This window comes from Amblyomma americanum, chromosome 2 (genome assembly GCF_052857255.1).
Source record: "Amblyomma americanum isolate KBUSLIRL-KWMA chromosome 2, ASM5285725v1, whole genome shotgun sequence".
NCBI lineage: Eukaryota > Metazoa > Arthropoda > Arachnida > Ixodida > Ixodidae > Amblyomma > Amblyomma americanum.
In genome coordinates, this window is record NC_135498.1 from 157848144 (window position 1) to 157866813 (window position 18670).

An 18670-nucleotide genomic window follows, 5' to 3' on the forward strand; every position below is an offset into this window, starting at 1 on the left:
AGTGGGGAGCAGAGTCAAAATGGCGTAAGGAAGAGAAGCCTTAGCAGATGGCGGTAAAAGAGCAGAACGCGTGACAGGAAGAAAACCCAGAGTCGCGTTAGAAAGCGAACCTCAACCCTTCCGAAATCTCGAGCAGGGTAAGTTATTGCCGAACCGACTACATACGTCGAATTTGGAAATATATATAGGCGCAGGAATGCCTTAAACTTGTGTGCTCCCTGTGTAATGATGCCTTAATGTGTTGCCGAGTTGCGGCATGTATTGAAGTGAACTTTGACGGTTGTCAAGGGTTGTGTGCGTGCAGACATCATTGTATTGATGTGTGTATTCTGGCATTCGTCAATGATTTTGTGAGCGCATGCATGTTCACACGAATTTTGTGTTTTGTGAATATTGTTGCACAATATTCTTAAAGGAAGGGGCAGTGTCACAAAATTCGGCACGTCTTCGAAAAAAACTATCGCTGCGCCTAAGCAATCGCGCCCGCGCCCGGTAAAATAAAACAAAAACAACGAGGAAGGACCATCGGAGAGTGAGTAGCTTTCCGCACTGCTGCAACTCAGCTCGCCGGCGCGGCGCCGCGGGGGAAATGGCCGCGCGCGACGTTGATTTTTCTCGAATTTTGGAGTTCTTGCTTGTTGTCGACGGAAAGAGGGTATCCTTGTGCGCACCAAAGTGATACCCTCCCCCTTCGCTCCTGCGCCGATGATTCAGCGTGCCGAGGATGACATAGATTGTACTAGAAGGTGGTTTCCGCGCTCGACCAATGGGGTCGCGCGCCCGTCGCGAGAAGGAGGAGGAGTTTGTGGAGTTGAAGCTGCGTGTATGTGCATGCCTGCCCAGGCGCGAAGAACAAACAGACGCGGTTCGCGCCTATAAATGAGCTGCCGCAACCGCTGTCCGTTAGTTGGTTTAGAGCAGCGAATGTCCGGACCCAGTAGAGTATCTGTTACGGGTCGAAGTTTGACTTATTTTTGGAAATGTGGCGGAAAATTTGAAGGATGCTTCACTCCCGCCACCGGTTGGCCCGATATTGCACTACCTCCGGGATCGGCCTTGTCTTTAGCGCGTCTTTACTATCCTGTCTTTCTATCCCATCTTTCAACTCTCCTTCTATCTGCAAGTGGTATCGATTGTGGCTCGTCTTGAGCCACTGAGCAGGGCTGCGCACTTTCCTTTCTTCCTGGCAGCAACAGACAGACATACTGTCTGTTAGCCCGAGCCGTCGTTTAAGCTTCCGAGAAGCACGCCCGCTCGAATCCCGGGAGAACACCACTCGACCAGCCAGGGACGGAACAGCGAGGCAACGTGCGCCAGTCGGCGGATCGGCCCCGTCGTGCTCCTCAAGTCGTCGGACTGTCGCAGTGCCCGGTGAACAAATTGTGTTTTCATTATTTGTCTCTCTGGGTGTTAGTTCACATTAGGTGCAGGTATTTTGTTAAATTGTAATCTCATCTCCATTGTTACTTTGCACGAGTTGCATTTTATTTGTTACTCACTTTGTACGTGCTCGTACGAGTGATTGTGAAATCTCTGTATCGTCTCTTAGCTGTATAAATTGTTTTGCTTTGTGAACCTTTGGCTCCCACCCATTCTCTGGCTTGCGTCCTGCGAAAGCTGGGCACCAGACGACCAACCCCCTTGTCAATTGGTAGCTGGTATCCGGCTGAGCTTGCCACGTTGAGTGGAGGGCATCTCCTTTGTGACAAAGACCGCTACCCCCACACGCTGTAAGGCTGTCTGGAAGCGCACGCAAAAGTGCGCGAAGAGGTGACAGCCGCTTACGATTGGTAGGAGTATACGTCCCGGGGGGAGGGGGTTCAGCCTAGCTTAGCAGTGGGATCTAACAGTGCTTTACTGTATCGAAGTAAAAATGTATTCGTTAGTCGAATTCGATAGGAATTTGTGACAGATATTTCCGGAATTCCGAGGCCTGAATTGGGAACAGTTGGGGATAAGGGTTAATAAAGAATTCTAAAATATCTGAGATTCGACAATGACATTGCCTTGCTGAGTCCATCACGAGGTGAACTGAAAATTACGATCAATGAGTTAGGCAGGCAGAGCAGAACAGCCGGTCTAAACATTAACATGCAGAAAATCAAACTAATGGCCTATAGTCTAGCAAGATAACAGCAGTTCACCGTTGGCAATGATGTGCTAGAAGCGGTAACGGAATACACCTATATAAGGACAGGTAGAGACAGCTGGTCTGGATCGGGAGAGGGAACTAACTAGAAGCTTAAGAATGCTCTGGAGTGCCTATGTCAGATTATGAATGGCAGTTTACCAATATTCCTCAAGAGAAAAGTGCAAAACAGCAGTACGTATCTTTCCCTTAATCACATAAGGGGCCGAAACGTGGAAAATAACAAAAAGTGTTCCGCTTAAGTGAAGATAAACGCAGTGGGCTGTGGAAAGAAAAACGATAGGAGTAAAGTTAAGCGACCAGAAGGGGGCAGAGTGTGTGAGGGAACAAACATGACATCCTCGAAAAAACAAGAGGAGGAAATGGGCCAGGTAGTCGAAATTATTCCGGAGCCCTCCACTACGGCACCTCTTCTTCTTTTCTTCTTTCACCCCCTCCTTTATCCCTTCCCTTACGGCGCGGTTCAGGTGTCCAATGATATATGAGACAGATACTGCGCCACTTCCTTTCCCCCAAAACCAATTATTATTATTATTAAATGGGCTTGGGCAGGCAATGTAATGTGAAGGTAAGGTAACCTATGGTTGTAAACGAAGTCGATTCCAAGAGTAGACAAGCGCAACAAAGTGTGGCAGAAGGTTTGGGGGGGGGGGGGCGGACGAGACTAAGGAGTTTGCAGGCATAGGTTATGCGCAGCTGGCAAAGGACAGAGTTAATGAGAGAAACAACGGAGAGGCATTTGTCATGCAGTCGGTGCAGAGAGGCTGCTGATGATGATGATGTGCTTGGGAAAAGGTCGTGGAACAAAGAGCTGGGTTGACGGACCAGTCATTCGCTCCGCCGTCAAACAACACTACTGGCGCGTTCACACTTGGGTATTCGGCGGCGATAGCGAGCGAAATCCGCGGCCTCCGGAAGGCTGCCTCATTTACACATGACGGCCACCACGTCGCCGCTAGCCGTCTTCTCATGGCGCACACAGATATGACAAAAAGTTCAGTGATCACGCCGCCATTACACGCCTCCTAACTGCTCGTCGCGACGGATGCTGCGTCTGATGGTTCGGTTTCGACAAGCAGTGTTTCGGCTGATGAGGTTTTTAAGGTGTGTGAAGATGACACTATGGCTTCATTAAAGCTTCGAAGCACATATGAGAACGGTAATTTGACTTATTGAGGCGCGAAAACATGATAGGGCTTCATGTCCCGGAGAGCCGCTCAGGTCTCGAGCCTCTTCTAACCAACGAATAGATCACCTGAATACTTCTCTTTGTATCCGCTGAAGATTTTGCTGAGTGTTTTTTTGTTGTTATCAGTGCTTCTGCGGCAGCGCAGGTCTTTGTCGTAGTGTGTGCCTTCAGGCAGACATCGCTCCAAAACGCTCACATGCACACCGTACGCATTTGTTTACAACCTGTTAATAGTTCTTAGGAAACGCAAAAGATTTTCTTCTGGCTTATTAAACACCGAAAGGTAACAAAAATACACACACGAGTGGTAACTATCATAGTAGCAGTACCGTGCATCAAGCATCCTTTACGAAGTGGCGTGCAATCGTTTCGAAGATTTCCGCGTCATAATTGTTATAACGTGTGCATGGCATTACGTTCATGCTATACGACGTTCACAATTATGTCAGTCTCACATGTTGCTCGGTGGACATGAAAATGCTCGACGTCTCCTTGGTGATAAGTAATCAGCTTCGCTCTGAGCGCTGGACTGGGAGACAATTCTTGTGACTGTCTCGCTTGGACCGCGAGGAAGTGACTACCACCCAGCACAGCAAGTGTTAGGCAAAGGCTTTATTCCGAATGTGGTCCACGAAAACCGTGCTACTTGGAGTGAAGCTCAACAGTAGCACCAAGACGACATGTAAAGCACGAACTGACGGTAAGCATTTTCGGTTCGCTCGGCTGCGCACTGCACAATCTATAGTAGCCGTATGTAGGGGCACAAGACGTACTTCTTTCCGTTCTTAATTCGCCCTCGGTCGGTCCAATTACCAATGGCTGCGAACATTAACTCACGAGCAATGGTGTCTCGCTGCACAAGCAGACGCAACTGCAGAGCAAGTGAAGGCACGAAGGGACGGTTTCAGTGGTGGAACAATTTGTTCATGCGGCTAAATTGTGCACTTAAACCTCGCAGATTTTACAAGATGAAAACCTTTTTTTCTATACTGGCTATCTGACGCTGGCCCGTACCGAAAGAGTGCATGGCGAGCGGGCGCGAACACGAGAAGTACGGCTGTGTGCCGTTCGGTTCCGTGAAGCTCGCAAACGATCGCATCCCACACATTTAACTATGTGTCGGAATTCCTGCAATCCACAACGCAGCAGGTATTTCCTCTACCTTTCTACATCTTCCTTGACAGAACGTATTCGGAAGAAACCCGCGATATTTCCACTACTGCGTCGACGCGCATACGAAAAGACGTACTCCGCCCTTAACGGCGCCGTGAACCGAGTAAGCTGGTGGCGCCATCTGGTCTCGAATGGAAGAACTGCGCGTTGTAATGAGTCTTTACGTTTGAGCTTGCACGTCTCTGATATCCTGGAAAATTGGATAAATTTAATGGAAAAGAACCATAGCCTAGAACAATATCGATACTGCAAAAGGAAGATCATGAAGAAAGCGTCTTATAAAACAAGAGGCAGTGCCCTACTCTTTAAAGCTAGGTCAAGGAGTCTTAGAACTCGCAGCTACAAAAATAAATTTATCGAAGAAGATGTCACTTGTGCTGTGTGTGGTAAATCATTAGAAACAATAGAACGCCTCATACTCATATGTGATATGGTATCCAACCCGCTGTCGATGCAGGCGCAGTCACACTTACTGGGGCCCTGAGCTTTAGGGACAACATTGGTCATGTAAATAAATCTGCGGTGGAAATTAGCCAAAAGTGATTGCGAGATTGGTGGCTCAGAAGCAGGGAGGTGACATAAGGTTAGAAGTGTAGGAAAACGTATATAAAAATGGCGAGTTTTAAAAACAACACACATTAGAGTTTAAAAAATAAAGAAGAAAAAATCTGGTCACGGTGCCAACTGCCATCACCCTGTTTCAAATAGGACGACCTACCTTCCATCCATCTATCCAGCGGTAGTTGTGATCCATTTCGTCTCCTTGATAACCAAAAAAAAACTAATTTTATAAGCATGTTCCAGGGTCATATACTCTCACATTCTGTATGAGAACCTAGATATTTATTATTGACGTTTAGCAGTATACCATCCATATTGGACTCTTACACGTTGGGGTCAGTCATCCCGTGTGCCGCCTACGCTTACTATGAGTACGGCGCTGGGGAATAGGCCTGCATTAGCGGTGTGGTCCGACAGTGCTTCCAGATAGTGGAGTAAAAATGGAATCATTCGTCGGATTCGGCACAAATTCGTGAAAGATCGCTCCGGATTATTGCGTGCTCATCGATGGAGACCTTTGCAAAGCGGCGGTGCTCGACGGGATATTAGCGCTGACAGTTGCAGCGCATCCTCGCATGTCCTCACGAATGGTTGCTGCACATTGGCATTTCAGCAAGCTGGCACAAGCTGCCGGTTTTCAGATGTGCGTAGATTATTCGCGCTTACAGGCGGATTGCGTCGTATTTTTGCAAGCTTTCTCTCCATTGCTAGTCATTGTATGACGGAGCAAGGACTAGTTTTGCGTCGTTCTAAACACAATATCCCCGTATCCCGTGAGGATTTATGAGAACCTTCGTGTCACAGGCGCAGACACAAATCTTGCTAATTTCTCAAGTCGCACCATTCTCGTGTTTTCCAGTTATTCAAGGCTAGAAATAAAGCTTGCACTCATGTTCTGTTTTTAAGTGCTGTCGGCGTTTCTTACGCAGAAAAAAATTCATGCACCATGGCGACCACGCCTGTTTAGGAGGAGGAATTAACGGCTGCCGCTCGGAAGCCTTTTGGAGTCGAAATAATGCATTTCCTGCCCATTCCGGCAGGGATTAATCGCCACCCATGTCAGTCGGGATCGTAAGACAAAGAAACCTTGATGTGCCAAGCTGATTTTCTCTATGCATGAAAGGGTGTCTTTCAGAATTTAGAAAAAGGTTTATGCTGCCTTCAGGGATCGAACAAGCGCGCGAGCTGTCTGCACACAGCTGAAAACCGAAGGTGCCCCAGAAACATAAGGCCTTGTATCAAAGCTTCCGCTTCAATTATAAAGGTGCTGGGTTCGATCCCTAGTGTCGCTGGGTATACTCACCGGTTTTCTAATGGGTTTAAGGTTTCTCTAGGCCTTGTGCTCAGCTGAACCATTTGGGAAGAAATGCTTGGGAAAAGTGTCGTGGATCAAAGAGTTGGGTTGATGGACCAGTGATTCGCTCCGCCGTCTAACAACCCTAATGGCCCGTTGATACTTGGGCATTCGGCGGGAAGAGCGAGCGAAATTCGCCGCCGCAGAAATACTGCCTCCTTCACATTTGACGCGGCCACCACGTCACCGCTCGTCGTCTGCTCATGGCGTGCACGGATATGGCACGGAACGCTCAATTTGAACTACTGTTCAGTAGGCTTGTATTTGCTTTTGATGTAGCTATGTTAACTGAGACCAGGTATAATGATGAAGCCAATGCTCTAAAATTACCTTCTTACACACTCATTTGTTAAACCAAACCACCTTTCGGGGAGGAGGAGTGTCCTTGATGGTGAAGAAATGCTTTGTTTGTGTGCAAGTGCCAAATTTTACTTGCATGCAAGAAGATTATGAAGTTCTTTGTTTGGTAGTTGAAAAATATTTAATAGGCGTAGTATATCGCCCGCAAACTGGGAATCTGCAAAACGTTTTTGTGTTGTCGGGAATCTTTGCTGACATTTTCAAGTAAAAATGAGCTGCGTGTAATCATTGCCGGTGACTTCAACATTATTATGTTTGGGTATTTGCCTATAAAACGGGAACTTGAACAAATAACAAGCGTTTGCGGATGTAAGAATGTCATTAAGGAACCAACAAGAGTGACTCTCACATCTTCCACTTTGCTTGACGTATTTATAACCAACTTGCATGAAACTTATATAAAGGACGGAACAATGTGGACACATATAAGTGATCATTTTGGCATATATATGTGTTTAGATAATTGAACTATATGCTTGCACCGCAATATTTTCAGGACTTTTCAGACACAGCCATGGAAATGTTTGAACAGCGAATTTCGTGTGTCAATTGGAGTGCTGTGCTTAACAAGACTGACGCTTAAAGCGCTTTTAATACATTTTTGGTGCAATTTTTACAAATATACAATCAGTGTTTTCCATTAATATATTTTTGAAGTCAAAGAAGATACGTAAGCCGTGGGTGACGAGGGAACTTCTGCGAAAGAAGGAAACAAGGGATAAACTATATGCTAAATTTTCAGCTACTCGTGATTCAGATGTATTGAAAACTTTTTAAAAATTTCGCAATAAACTTACAAAAGAGCTTAGATGTGCGAGAAATGATTCCTTTTGCAATTTTTTTAGACCTCAGCAGGCAACACAGAAGAAATTTGGAAAAAACTAAACGCACTCCCATGTCGCCGCACAAATCTAACCATTGTTACGAGGATTGAGCGTGGCACGGAACAGATCTCGGGGGCACGTTTGGCAGACGAGCTCAATAGATATTTTGTCAATCTTAATCCAGACAGTCCACCTACTGATGACGCACTCAGTTACATCAGAGTAGTCCATCAGGAATCCCTTTTTTTAGCACTGTAATAGAGGTTGAAATTGTCTCAGTATTTCAAGGACTGAACAATAGTAAAAGCAGCGATGCAGATGGCATAAAATTTCAACCTGTGGAACATGTAATCATTAATATCTCACCTTGCTTGGCCTACATATTTAATCTGTCGTTATTGCAGGGAGCGTTTCCGAAATGATTACAGCTTGCAAAATTAAGTGTTGTATAAAAAAGGTGATAAGAAGGACATTGGCAATCATAGACCTGTGTCAAAACTTCCAGTTTTCTGAAAGGGATTCGAAAAAATTATTTTCGACAAAATAAATAACTTTTGCGATAAATACAACGTACTATCCAGGTCACAGTTTAGCTTTTGTAAACACCGGTCAACCTAACAGGCTATACTAGAACAAAAAGAATTCATTTTAAATGCTTTTGAGCAAATAGAATTGACCTTGGGTGTGTTTGTAGACTTTACAAAAGCAATCGACTTTCTTAACAATTCTCTCTTAGAAAATTAGAAGCATAAGGAATACGTGGGAATGTTCTAACGCTGTTAAAATCATATGTACACGATCGTCAGCAGTATGTTTACCGCAATAGTTTCTCGTCAGCTGTAAAACCAATAACATCAGGAGTACCACAGGGAAGTATACTTGGTCCTCTTTATTGAATATCTATTTAAATGACATGGTCCATATCGACCCGAGCATTAAATATATAATTTATGCCGTTGATACGACTATGCTTTTTTCTGCTGCGTATCCTAATGATTTCATAACTAAAGCAAACGACTCAGTAGCACGGCTACATGATTGGGCAAAGCTAACGCGTTAAAAATAAACACGTCTAAGACAAAGGCCATACTTTTTCGTCCCAGAAATAAGAACATTTTTATCAATCCAGATTTGTTGTTAGGCACCTCAAAAATAGAAATACTCCATGCTTTCAAGACTCTTGGTGTAGTTTTTAATGAAAATCTGTCTTGGGATGATCACGTCGAACATTTTTCCAAGCTTTCAAGCATAGTAGGAGTTACGTACATTAATAAAGAGTCGTTGCCATTAAACGTTAAAGGCAATCTTTACAATTCATTATTTGACTCTCACATTAATTATGCTCACTTAGTCGAAGGTACTACTGCTACAAATTTAAGAAAAGTCCTTACATTGCAAAACGAATGTTGCGACACATTTTAATGTTACACTGCATCACCCAAGTTCGCCTATATATGAACAATTAGGGATAATAAAAATTACTCAACTCTACCTTTACCGCCTATGCTTAATTTATAAAAAAATTTAAACAAAACAAACTTCGTGTTGCTTAGCTTTCTTATCAAAGAGAACACCTTCGCATAATACACGTTGTCCGGAAATTTGGAACATTGAGAGGAGCAGAACAAACTACGGAAAGCAAATGATTAAACAAAAGGGTAAGAATTATTGAATATTTGTTATAGACATAACATACATCCCGAAAAAGTATCAGTGAAAGACGTAAAAATGTTTTTTTCGGTATTAAACCTATTTTGTTGAAGATCATTACTTTATTCTGCTATACCTGAATTGATTTTTTTTGGATGCCTTTACAGTGTTTCCCGTACTCTTCTTGTATGTAATGGCTTGAAATATACCCCTTTCTACGTGTAAATATGCATTTGTAGTTTTTGTGTATGTCTAGAGCCATGTGATTGCGACATATCTTCAATAGCACTACAATTGTCTCAGTAGGTACATATCAGCCTCACTATTGGTACTACGTTGTTTTTTTTGGTTTCATGATAACTTGTTTTACTACGTGTTGTTTTCATTTCTCATGATCGTTATGACCGCGCATAAGTTTGAAATGTTGTGTTCTGTCGTCCGCTTAGCTCTGCCTTTGTGGAAGCAATTGTGTATTTTATATGGGGGGGCGGGAACCAGTCAAGCTCTCGAGCTTTGTTTCCTCTACCTCCCCAATCATGTTGATGGAAATAAAGCTATTATTATTAATATTATTATTATTATTATTATTATTATTATTATTATTATTATTATTATTATTATTATTATTATTATTATTATTATTATTATTAGTATTATTATTATTATTATAGGTTGATAGGTAGGTAGGTATGTGAGGCTTTCCCCTTTGTAACGGGAGGGCACTACTAGGATGGGCGGCCGGGCCAAAAAGAACAAAAAAGCGATAGTATGTAAGCGGACAAGGAGAGAAAAGAAAAAAAACGCACGAGAAACGAAAAAAGAATAGAAGCAAAGAAAGGCTTAAGCCAGGAGGTACGGGGTTCGCTCATCGACCTCGTTCACGTCCGACTCTGCGGTTTCGTGCGATTGGACAAGTGCTCCACAAAAGCGTTAGACGACGCTTAGGTTCGAAGCACCCCTCGCTCTTGTCCTTGGAGCTGTCTCCTCCGTCGCCCACTGCTGGACCGTGAAACCCGAGCGCCTGTGGGATTGTGGTGCCCTCTGTCGGCCTCAGATGGAGTCTTTGGCGCGACATCACCAAGTGCTCGATGGTCTGAGTTGAGTTGAGGTGTTGAATGCTACAGGTGAGGTTAGCGTTGCTAACACAGTTAACTGACACAGTTGCTGGCACAGTTAACTCGAACAACACATGTACGTGATACACGCTTTTCAGAACATTGGAAAGTTCCTTATTCCCGGACAAATTATGGGCAACAAATGCTACGTCATTCATTACCAACACTTTTAAATAATCTTGAACATAACGGAATTGACATTAACCACATTAGTATTTCAAAAATTAGGTCTTTCCTGTCGGAGCAAGCATCAGACAACCCATACTAATTAGTGCACCTGAAATAATAACATGCAATTCTGTTGCAAAACCGTTTGCCTTTATGAATATATACCTATGCACGTTCCATTCTGTTTGTAAATTACTACAGTTTATTTTGTTTTGTCTTCGTACTTGCTGTACATATAAAAAATTGTTTAAGTTCCACAAGAGAGCTTTGTAAAACCACTCTATATTGTTTAACCTTGTACGTTTTGCTTGCTTTGTTTCATATTTCCATATTCCACGAGAATGCTTTATATAATGTCCACCTGTGTGTCGTCACTGCATGCCATGTAAAAGGGGGCTTGAGCGCAATCAAGTGAACATGTTTCACTTTTTGCTCGAGCCTCCTCCGTAGATTTCTTTCTGACGGAAAATAAACTGCATTTGATTTGATTTGATTTGATTATCTGCCGGCAATTGCTCCACCGTAGCGTCCTTTCTACATTAACAAAGTCCTAAAGCCAGTCGCATCTACCCCACAAAGCGCAGTCTCTTATAATAGCACACATTCTCTCCCGCTTGTCACCATCTATGCACATATTCAGTTACAGTAGAACACATAGCCATTGTAGTGCCACCATCCATACACACATTCACTCACAGTATAACGAAGTCCACTCCGGAAGACACCATCTACGCACACATCCAATCACAGTAGGCCATAGTCCGTTCCTGCTGTCACCATTTAGAAACAAGATCCGTGTCCTGCAGAAATGTTAAAAGAAGGCGTGCAGCCTCCCATCTGTGTGTCAGGTTTCCACTCGGGTAGACAATGTCCTGAACTGTACTGTGACGGGTTCCTGTCTTCTTGAAGGAAGGGAACATCACATGCCTTTCCTCGTTGTACTCTGGGCAGTACATAATATAATGTTCGATATCCCCGCACACACCCCATAAAGAGCAGAGCGGAGACAATGCTATACCCGTCTTATGCTTCCTTGCACGAGTGCGAGCAGAGGCCGTGCGAATTCGATCTAGAAGGCTCGTCTGAGATCTTCTCAGTCCCTTGGTCGCACATTGCTTTTGGGACGCACTCCACAGGGTACTTAGGTGATCGAGCACCGTTTTCCTGCAGAGACTTTTTCCATCTTGAGGTACTTTTTTTATGCAATCCTTTAGAGAGCTTTATGGGCGAGATTGTCTTCCACCTCATTACCGTTGACTCCTATGTGAGAGGGCACCCACTGGAAATGTAGAGTAAAGCCTCTGCTGTGCAGATTCTGCGCCAAGTGCAGAGAGCTTAGAGACAAGGCGTCAGTAGGGAATCCGCGCTCTAACCTCTGAACGGCAGATTTTGAATCAGGATGACAACAGGTTGAGCCGGACAAGACCCCAACTTCCATAAAGCCGCCTCAATAGCAACACTTTCAGTCGTTGTGGAGGATACGACAGCAGTAAAGCGTACGGACCACTTACAGTCCAAAGAAGGAATGTAAAAAGCCGCTGCGCTAGCTTGTTTGACCTTGTCCACAGAACCATCAGTGATAATTTGAAGATGGCGGGCATACTCTGTTTCCAAGTGCTCAAGTACAAGCGAATGCCTTGCTGCCAAAGGAGAGCTGCGCTTTGCGATCACATGGGGAATTGTGACCTTACAGTTGAGGGTCGGAAAATACCAGGAAGTTTCAACCGTTTCCTTTGCCTTCGGACGTTAATGCCTAAAGAACTAAGAGTATTGAGTGCCAAGTAAGCCTTCGACTCATATCTCTTGCAGAGCCGCTGGCGAAGATATCGCCCAGCTACCGTCTCTCCTAGGCGGTCAAGATGCATTAGTAGTCTCTATGAAGCGATAAGGCCAACAGGTTTCGATAGGGACTCATGAAGTACTGCCTTATTTGAAGCCGCCTGGGGAACTCCAATGGCTCTTCTTAGGCCCTTTTTGTGGACAACTTCGAGACGTTCAAGTTGTGATGCCGAGGGGGAAATTAAAGGTAATTGATATATTATGCGACTGACTAACAGCGCTTCATGAAGTCTGAGCATTGAAGAAGGATGGTTTCCTCATTGCTCACGTACAATTCTACGGATCACATTGAGACGAGAAGATATAGATGAAACAATCGCGTCTACAGCTTTTCGCCACTGTAGACAAGAGTCAATAATGACGCCCAGGAAACGCATGTGGTTTAATTAACGGATGCAAGAGTGACCGAGGTCTATCTTCATCCGCGCTTGTCGTCTTCCTACACCTGGAAACAGAACAAAGCCGGATTTTTCCACTGACAGAGAAAACCCCACACCTTGAAGGTAAGCTTGTGCCAAAAGTAGAGCCTGTCCAACTATCAGGGCTAATCGCTTGTGTTGGTAGCCAGTAATCAAAATGCAGATGCCGTCAGCATAAAGTGGCATACGCACTTGCCTGCAACTTTTTTCAACGAATCGGGAAGGTGAGCCATTACGACGTTAAAGAGCGCGGGGGGAAGAACACTTCCTTGAGGCACACCTTTTGATAGAACCCTTTCGGTGCTTAACGTACTCCCTAACCGTAGCCGAACCACGCGATCACTTATAAACTTGTAAATGAATCTTAACATATGGCCCTGTATGCCCATGCCTTGCAAACTGTTTAAAATTGAGCTCTGAAGCGCGCTGTCGTAAGCTTTCCCAACGTCAAGAAAAATGGCTACGGCGGAAAGGCCGAAAGCTCTCTGGTGTTCAACGTGACTCACCAACTCTAAGACGACATATTGGGCTCTAAGACTTCGGCGGAATCCTGACATACATGTTGTCAGTGCCTTTCGGTCCTCAAGCCACCACGATAAGCGTTCATTTACCAGCTTCTCCATCAAATTAGCTACACAGGAGGTCAATGACACAGGGCGATACGAGGCAAGGTCTGTCATGTCTTTGCCAGGCTTCACTACTGGAACTACATGTGCCACCTTCCATGACGGAGGAACATCGCCAGTCTCCCAAACTCGAGTGATGAAGTTGAGGATCTCCTTTCTGAGTAGCAAGGGCAGATTATTCAACATTCGATTGGTGATGCCGTCGGGACCCGGTGCACACCTGCGCCGCAGGCCACTGAGCGCAGTCTGAAGCTCACGAAGCGTGAACGGGACGTCCATGATAGAAATGGAGGAAGCAGGTGGTGTATATATATCTATTCCAGAATCAGCGCGTACGAGTGCCCAATTCCTCTGCCAACCACGCAATAGGTTTTTCCTTGTGTATTGCAAGAGCTTCAAAAGGCATCGAAAAGCGAGATTCTCCAGCAAGGCTGCCAATAACTCGCCATATTCTCGTCATCGGTGAGAAGACAGTCAAACTAGCGCAGAATGAGGCCCATTGCGACCTGTACAGCTCGTTCGTGTGCCGTCTAATAGCAGAATCAGCCTACTGAACGTCGTCTTCAGTTTCCTGTCGTCCTTCTTCCGCACGAGTTGGCGCTCCGCCCTTCTTCTCGCTGCGCAAAGGTTCCTGAGTTTTAAATCGGGGGTCGGAAAATGATCAGGTAACTTGACCGCCGTAGTTGCTGCAAGCTTATTAGAAATCATTTTGTCAACAACATCACCAGAAACACGTTCTAGGTGCTCTCTGTACTTGTCCCAGTTGACTACATTGCTAATTTTAGGACCATGCATACGAAAGTCGGCAGCAAACACAAAATTCTGATAGTGATCACTTCCCATGCGGTCAGGCGCTGTTGACAAACTTACGCGCACGTCAGGGGAATGCAATGTCAGGTCTATAGCTGCCGCTGAGGCTGGAGGCCGGAAGAAAGTGGGGCTTCCGTCATTGGCAACACACAGGTCCAAACTGTCAATAACCTCTACGAGTTTGCGTCCACGGAAATCCTTGTTCCTGTCACCCCAAACGGCATGATGGGCGTTGAAATCACCGCAGATTATTCTAGGAGCTGGGCAGCGGCCGCAGAGCTGCTGTAGAAACAAATCCGATGCTACCATTTTCTGCGGAGACACGTACACGGATGCAATAGAAAGGATTCTCACAGCAGCTACGTCAATGCCATCCGTGCAAAGGTCGGCAACGCTTAGAGAAACATGTGGAATTTCTCTTCTTATGCAAAGCGCAGCACTTACTGCAGGAAATGACTTTATGCTGCAGTTTTTATGGGCGACATATCCAGTCAAACATCTCCCGCTTGGCAAGCCAGTTTCTGACAGGGCCAATACTCGAACGCAAGTCTCTTTCAAGAATAGTTTTAGTTCAGCTAACCGACTTAAGATCCCAGCGCAGTTCCACTGCAATATAAACGGCACTTTTTGGTGCATATGAGATTCACGTGGTTTAACCCCATCCATATTAGATCGCAAGGAAGTTTGCTGCAAAGGTGTTGATTAGAAACTCTAAAGAAAGCACTAGCTGTAGGAAGTTCTTCAGGTTACCAGGCGCCATCCCTCGAACATGTGAACGCAGGGCCCCAAACAAAACATGAAGAAGGTCAGAGACACCTTCATTTTTGAGCTCCTTATTTTGTGCAACGCCCTCACTTCCAAAATCGACAAAGGATGCCGACGGGGACACACTCTTGGCCGCAGTAGCTGGTTTTTTTGTCACTTGTGCATAGGAGGGTCCCCCTTGCAGTGGAGTCTCGCTGTGATCCAGCCGCTCAGGAACATGGACACATTTTGCTGGAGGTCGAACAGCCGACTCGCGCGAGCTGGGCTTTGGCGTCTTGCTGGACTCGGGTCTCTTAGGGACATTGTTGGGTAACGCAACATCAGACTCCAGCACTGGGAGCTCGTCTAATCCTGGGACAGGCGTCTCAGTCGGTGGGGCTTTGGGACCAGCATTAAAGGATATCCGACGGTGCAGAGCGCTCACACGGAAGGGGCAGTCTACGAAACTCTCTGAATGATCACCGCAATTGGTGCAAGCCAAATCTGCCGTGCAGGGTTTAAAGTCGTGGTCGCCTCTGCACCGCTTACAGCGTAGATCCTTTGTGTTAACTTTGGCCACGTGCCCAAACCGTTGGCATCTAAAACACCGTGGAGGAGCTTCAGTGAAATCTGCAACAGCGTGTTTTGTGAATCCCAGAGCAATTTTTTCGATGCGCTCTGAGTTGGGAGCGAATGTCAACACGATAGATTTGGTAAGTTTCGCAGCCCATTCTTTTCTTGAAGACTCCACACGACGCACAAGTCGTTTCACGTGCAGTACACCTTGTGGTTCCAGATAATCAAGTAGGTCGCGTTCTGAATACCACTTTGTTAAGCCCTTAATAACACAGGTGTCCTTCATGCAGGAATGGGGCAACAGCACGTTAACTTTGATGCCAGAAATCTGAGAGCTCTACAGGAGCTTGTCAACCTCCTCTTCCGTCGAGACATCCAGCTGAAGAGCCCCGTGAATGGTGAACCGACTTCGAATCGGAGCTGATCCCAGCGTTGATTGAATGGCCGCGAAAACTAAGATGGGATTCTTCTCCACTAAATCAACCCCTTTTTCTGTGGGCTCAACCACTACCGGGATCCCTACCGTTTGTTGCTTGCGATGACTAACCAACTTGAAGCCCTCGTTGTCCACGTCAGCCATATCGGCCACGACCGTTGACTCATCCCCACTAAGAGCTGAGGTCTAGCTGGACGGGTGGTCGTGTCCATGTTCTGGTCGCTCCACAGCCTGGGAAGCCAAGACCGCCTCTTCCGAGCTAGCCTACTTTGAATGGATGGCGCGGTCCCTTTAGGCTTGCCGGCGCCGGAGCAGCCGTACTCTTCCCATAGGGACAGTACCGCCTTGAAGATGCTGCCGTTCTCGAATATTCAAATAAAGCTAGGTAAATAAACAGAGCTGAGGCGACAGGAAATCTTACAGCGTCTTCGTATTCCAAGGAAGACGTTGGTCTCCTCCGCGTCGCCACACGCTCGGCACTGTGCTGCACGTGCTTCTGGTGTTGTGTCGGAGCGACGGCGGCACACCAGCGCTCCGGCACGGGCCTCAAACTGCAATGTGCTACCCTGGCCGTTGTCAAATATCTTTTCGGGTCCGATGCTGTTCTTGCACTCGCGGTGCACAGCCAGTGTCGGTTTATCGGCGAGCGCCTGCAGGCATTGCTTATTCTAGTTTTCCTGGACCAGTCTCCTGGCCCCCTGTTTCCATGCGGGTGCTGATTCGGCATTTATGGGTTCCTGGAAACGGCCATACTTGCCTTATATCCCGAGGAGGTGCTTTGCCTATGTAGTGCGTAGGCATATCGCAGCGAGATATTCAAAGACCCGCCTTGCCCATCGGTCGCGGCTCATGAATTGGAGTCGACCGCGGTAATCTAGCTTACTGCATGCCTCTCTTGCCTGAGAACTAGACTATCAAACGTCGCCTTGGGTGGCTGCATTGGCCACACGTCCATGACATCCGACTGCAGTGCGACGAACCTCTGTTTGTCTGTGCTCTAGCAATTTCTTTGTGGCTGATGGATGGCAGACCACCACGTTCGCGAACGTAGGCCCTGGCACGTGAGCGCGCTTCCAGAGGTATTGGTTGCACCCCCACAGGCAGCGACGTCGGAGGATGCATTGCGCTCGGAGTGCAGTATTGACGAACCTTGGTCTCGTGCAGCCTGAACATGTCAGTCTCAGTACACAAATTTATGCCCCGGTACTTGTACGATATGTCTACTGTCGGCGGCTCTTCATTCAATGTAAGCGAAAGCGGATCAGTCGCCTCGCCTGCCAGCTGAACAACTATGCATTGTTAGTGCGAAGTCAGTGCGCGTTAAAGATCCCCAGATGGTCGGAATTATGCTGCTTGGCGGCCATGACTTAAGAGCCCAAAAAGCATGAGCTGGGCGCGCCCGGGCGGCGGCCACCGCCACTGGGGTCCCAAACTAGGGACCTAAAAGGATCGGTCGTTCCTTCATCCTCTGTCTTACAGCGCGGTTCAGGTGTCGGCCGATATGTGAGACAGGTACTGCGCCATTTCCTTCCCCCCCCCCAAAATAAATTTTCCAATTTTCAATTCAGCATCGCACCCCACCCCATCTGCTGTGTGCAGTGTTGTGTGCGCGTGATTTTACTTTTTTTCATTCTGCACGCGCGCAACTTGTACAAGTGTATGGTTATATTAATAGTGTATTTATCAGCTCTCCCTGTAGCCTTTGTTACTTCCCCTCACCTCCTTCAAGAAACTGCCTGCTATTCTTTATTTCCGCTGCCCCAGCTCAGGTGCCGCCGCCAGTGATGGCAGATGCCGGAGTTAGCAAAAATCTTTTACCTTCCTTTTTGTTTTTATTTCGCATTAAACACCTACTACTACTACTTTCAAGGATGGATGGATGGAAGAAACTTTTATGAGTCGAAAAAAAATCTTCCTGGGTGATCCCCTACTGGTCTCTTACTGGTCAAGGATCGATCCTTTAGAGGCTGATCCGAACATACCTTCTGTCATTTCCTAATAAATGCTTTCACCACCACCACCAAAATCCCGGAGACGACCATTACAACTCTTTCTAAATTTCTTTTTTCACTTCCTCCGTTGCGTTTCCGGTCCCCACCGCGATATGTGAGACAGTTACTGCGTGTTTCCTTTGCTCAAAACCAATTTTTTATTTTCTCAACATTACAGACGCCAAGCCGCGTCTACTTGCCGAATACACCGCAGCTGTCGCTCTCTAACCAGGTTCATTAGTAGTTAAACCGCGGCTATTTTTTAAGGAACGGAACTGTTGGAGCAATCGTCTTGCATCTCGGTGGACACCCGAACCGCACCGTAAGGGAAGGGAAGATGGGAGCGAAAGAAGAAAATTGGCAGTAGTTTAGCTGTGGTTAACCCTAGTTGAATTGCGAAAGCTTCGTTTCCTCGGCACGTCGTCTACGCTGCGTCTCATTCCGACGCTCTCGATAACGCAAAGCCACCTCTTCCGCAGCTGAAGAGTCACTCCGGGACGCGGCACGACTTCTTCTAGCCGCATCTTCGTTACGGTGCTTCTCGAGTCATGCGGCGCGTTCTCGTGGCATCTCTTGAGCGCGCTGTCTCTACCTCGCTTCGTTCTGTCGTTGTTGCGTCTCTTTCGCGCCTTCCATAACGACTATAATCCACTAAGGCGAAGCGCGTATATGTATACCCCCGCCCC

At 46.3% G+C, this 18670-nt stretch overlaps 1 pseudogene; it reads left to right on the forward strand.

The window, feature by feature from the left end:
- The first annotated feature begins 892 nt into the window (after window positions 1–892).
- Window positions 893–1064, forward strand: LOC144122334 (U2 spliceosomal RNA; annotated as a pseudogene).
- Window positions 1065–18670: the final 17606 nt, after the last annotated feature.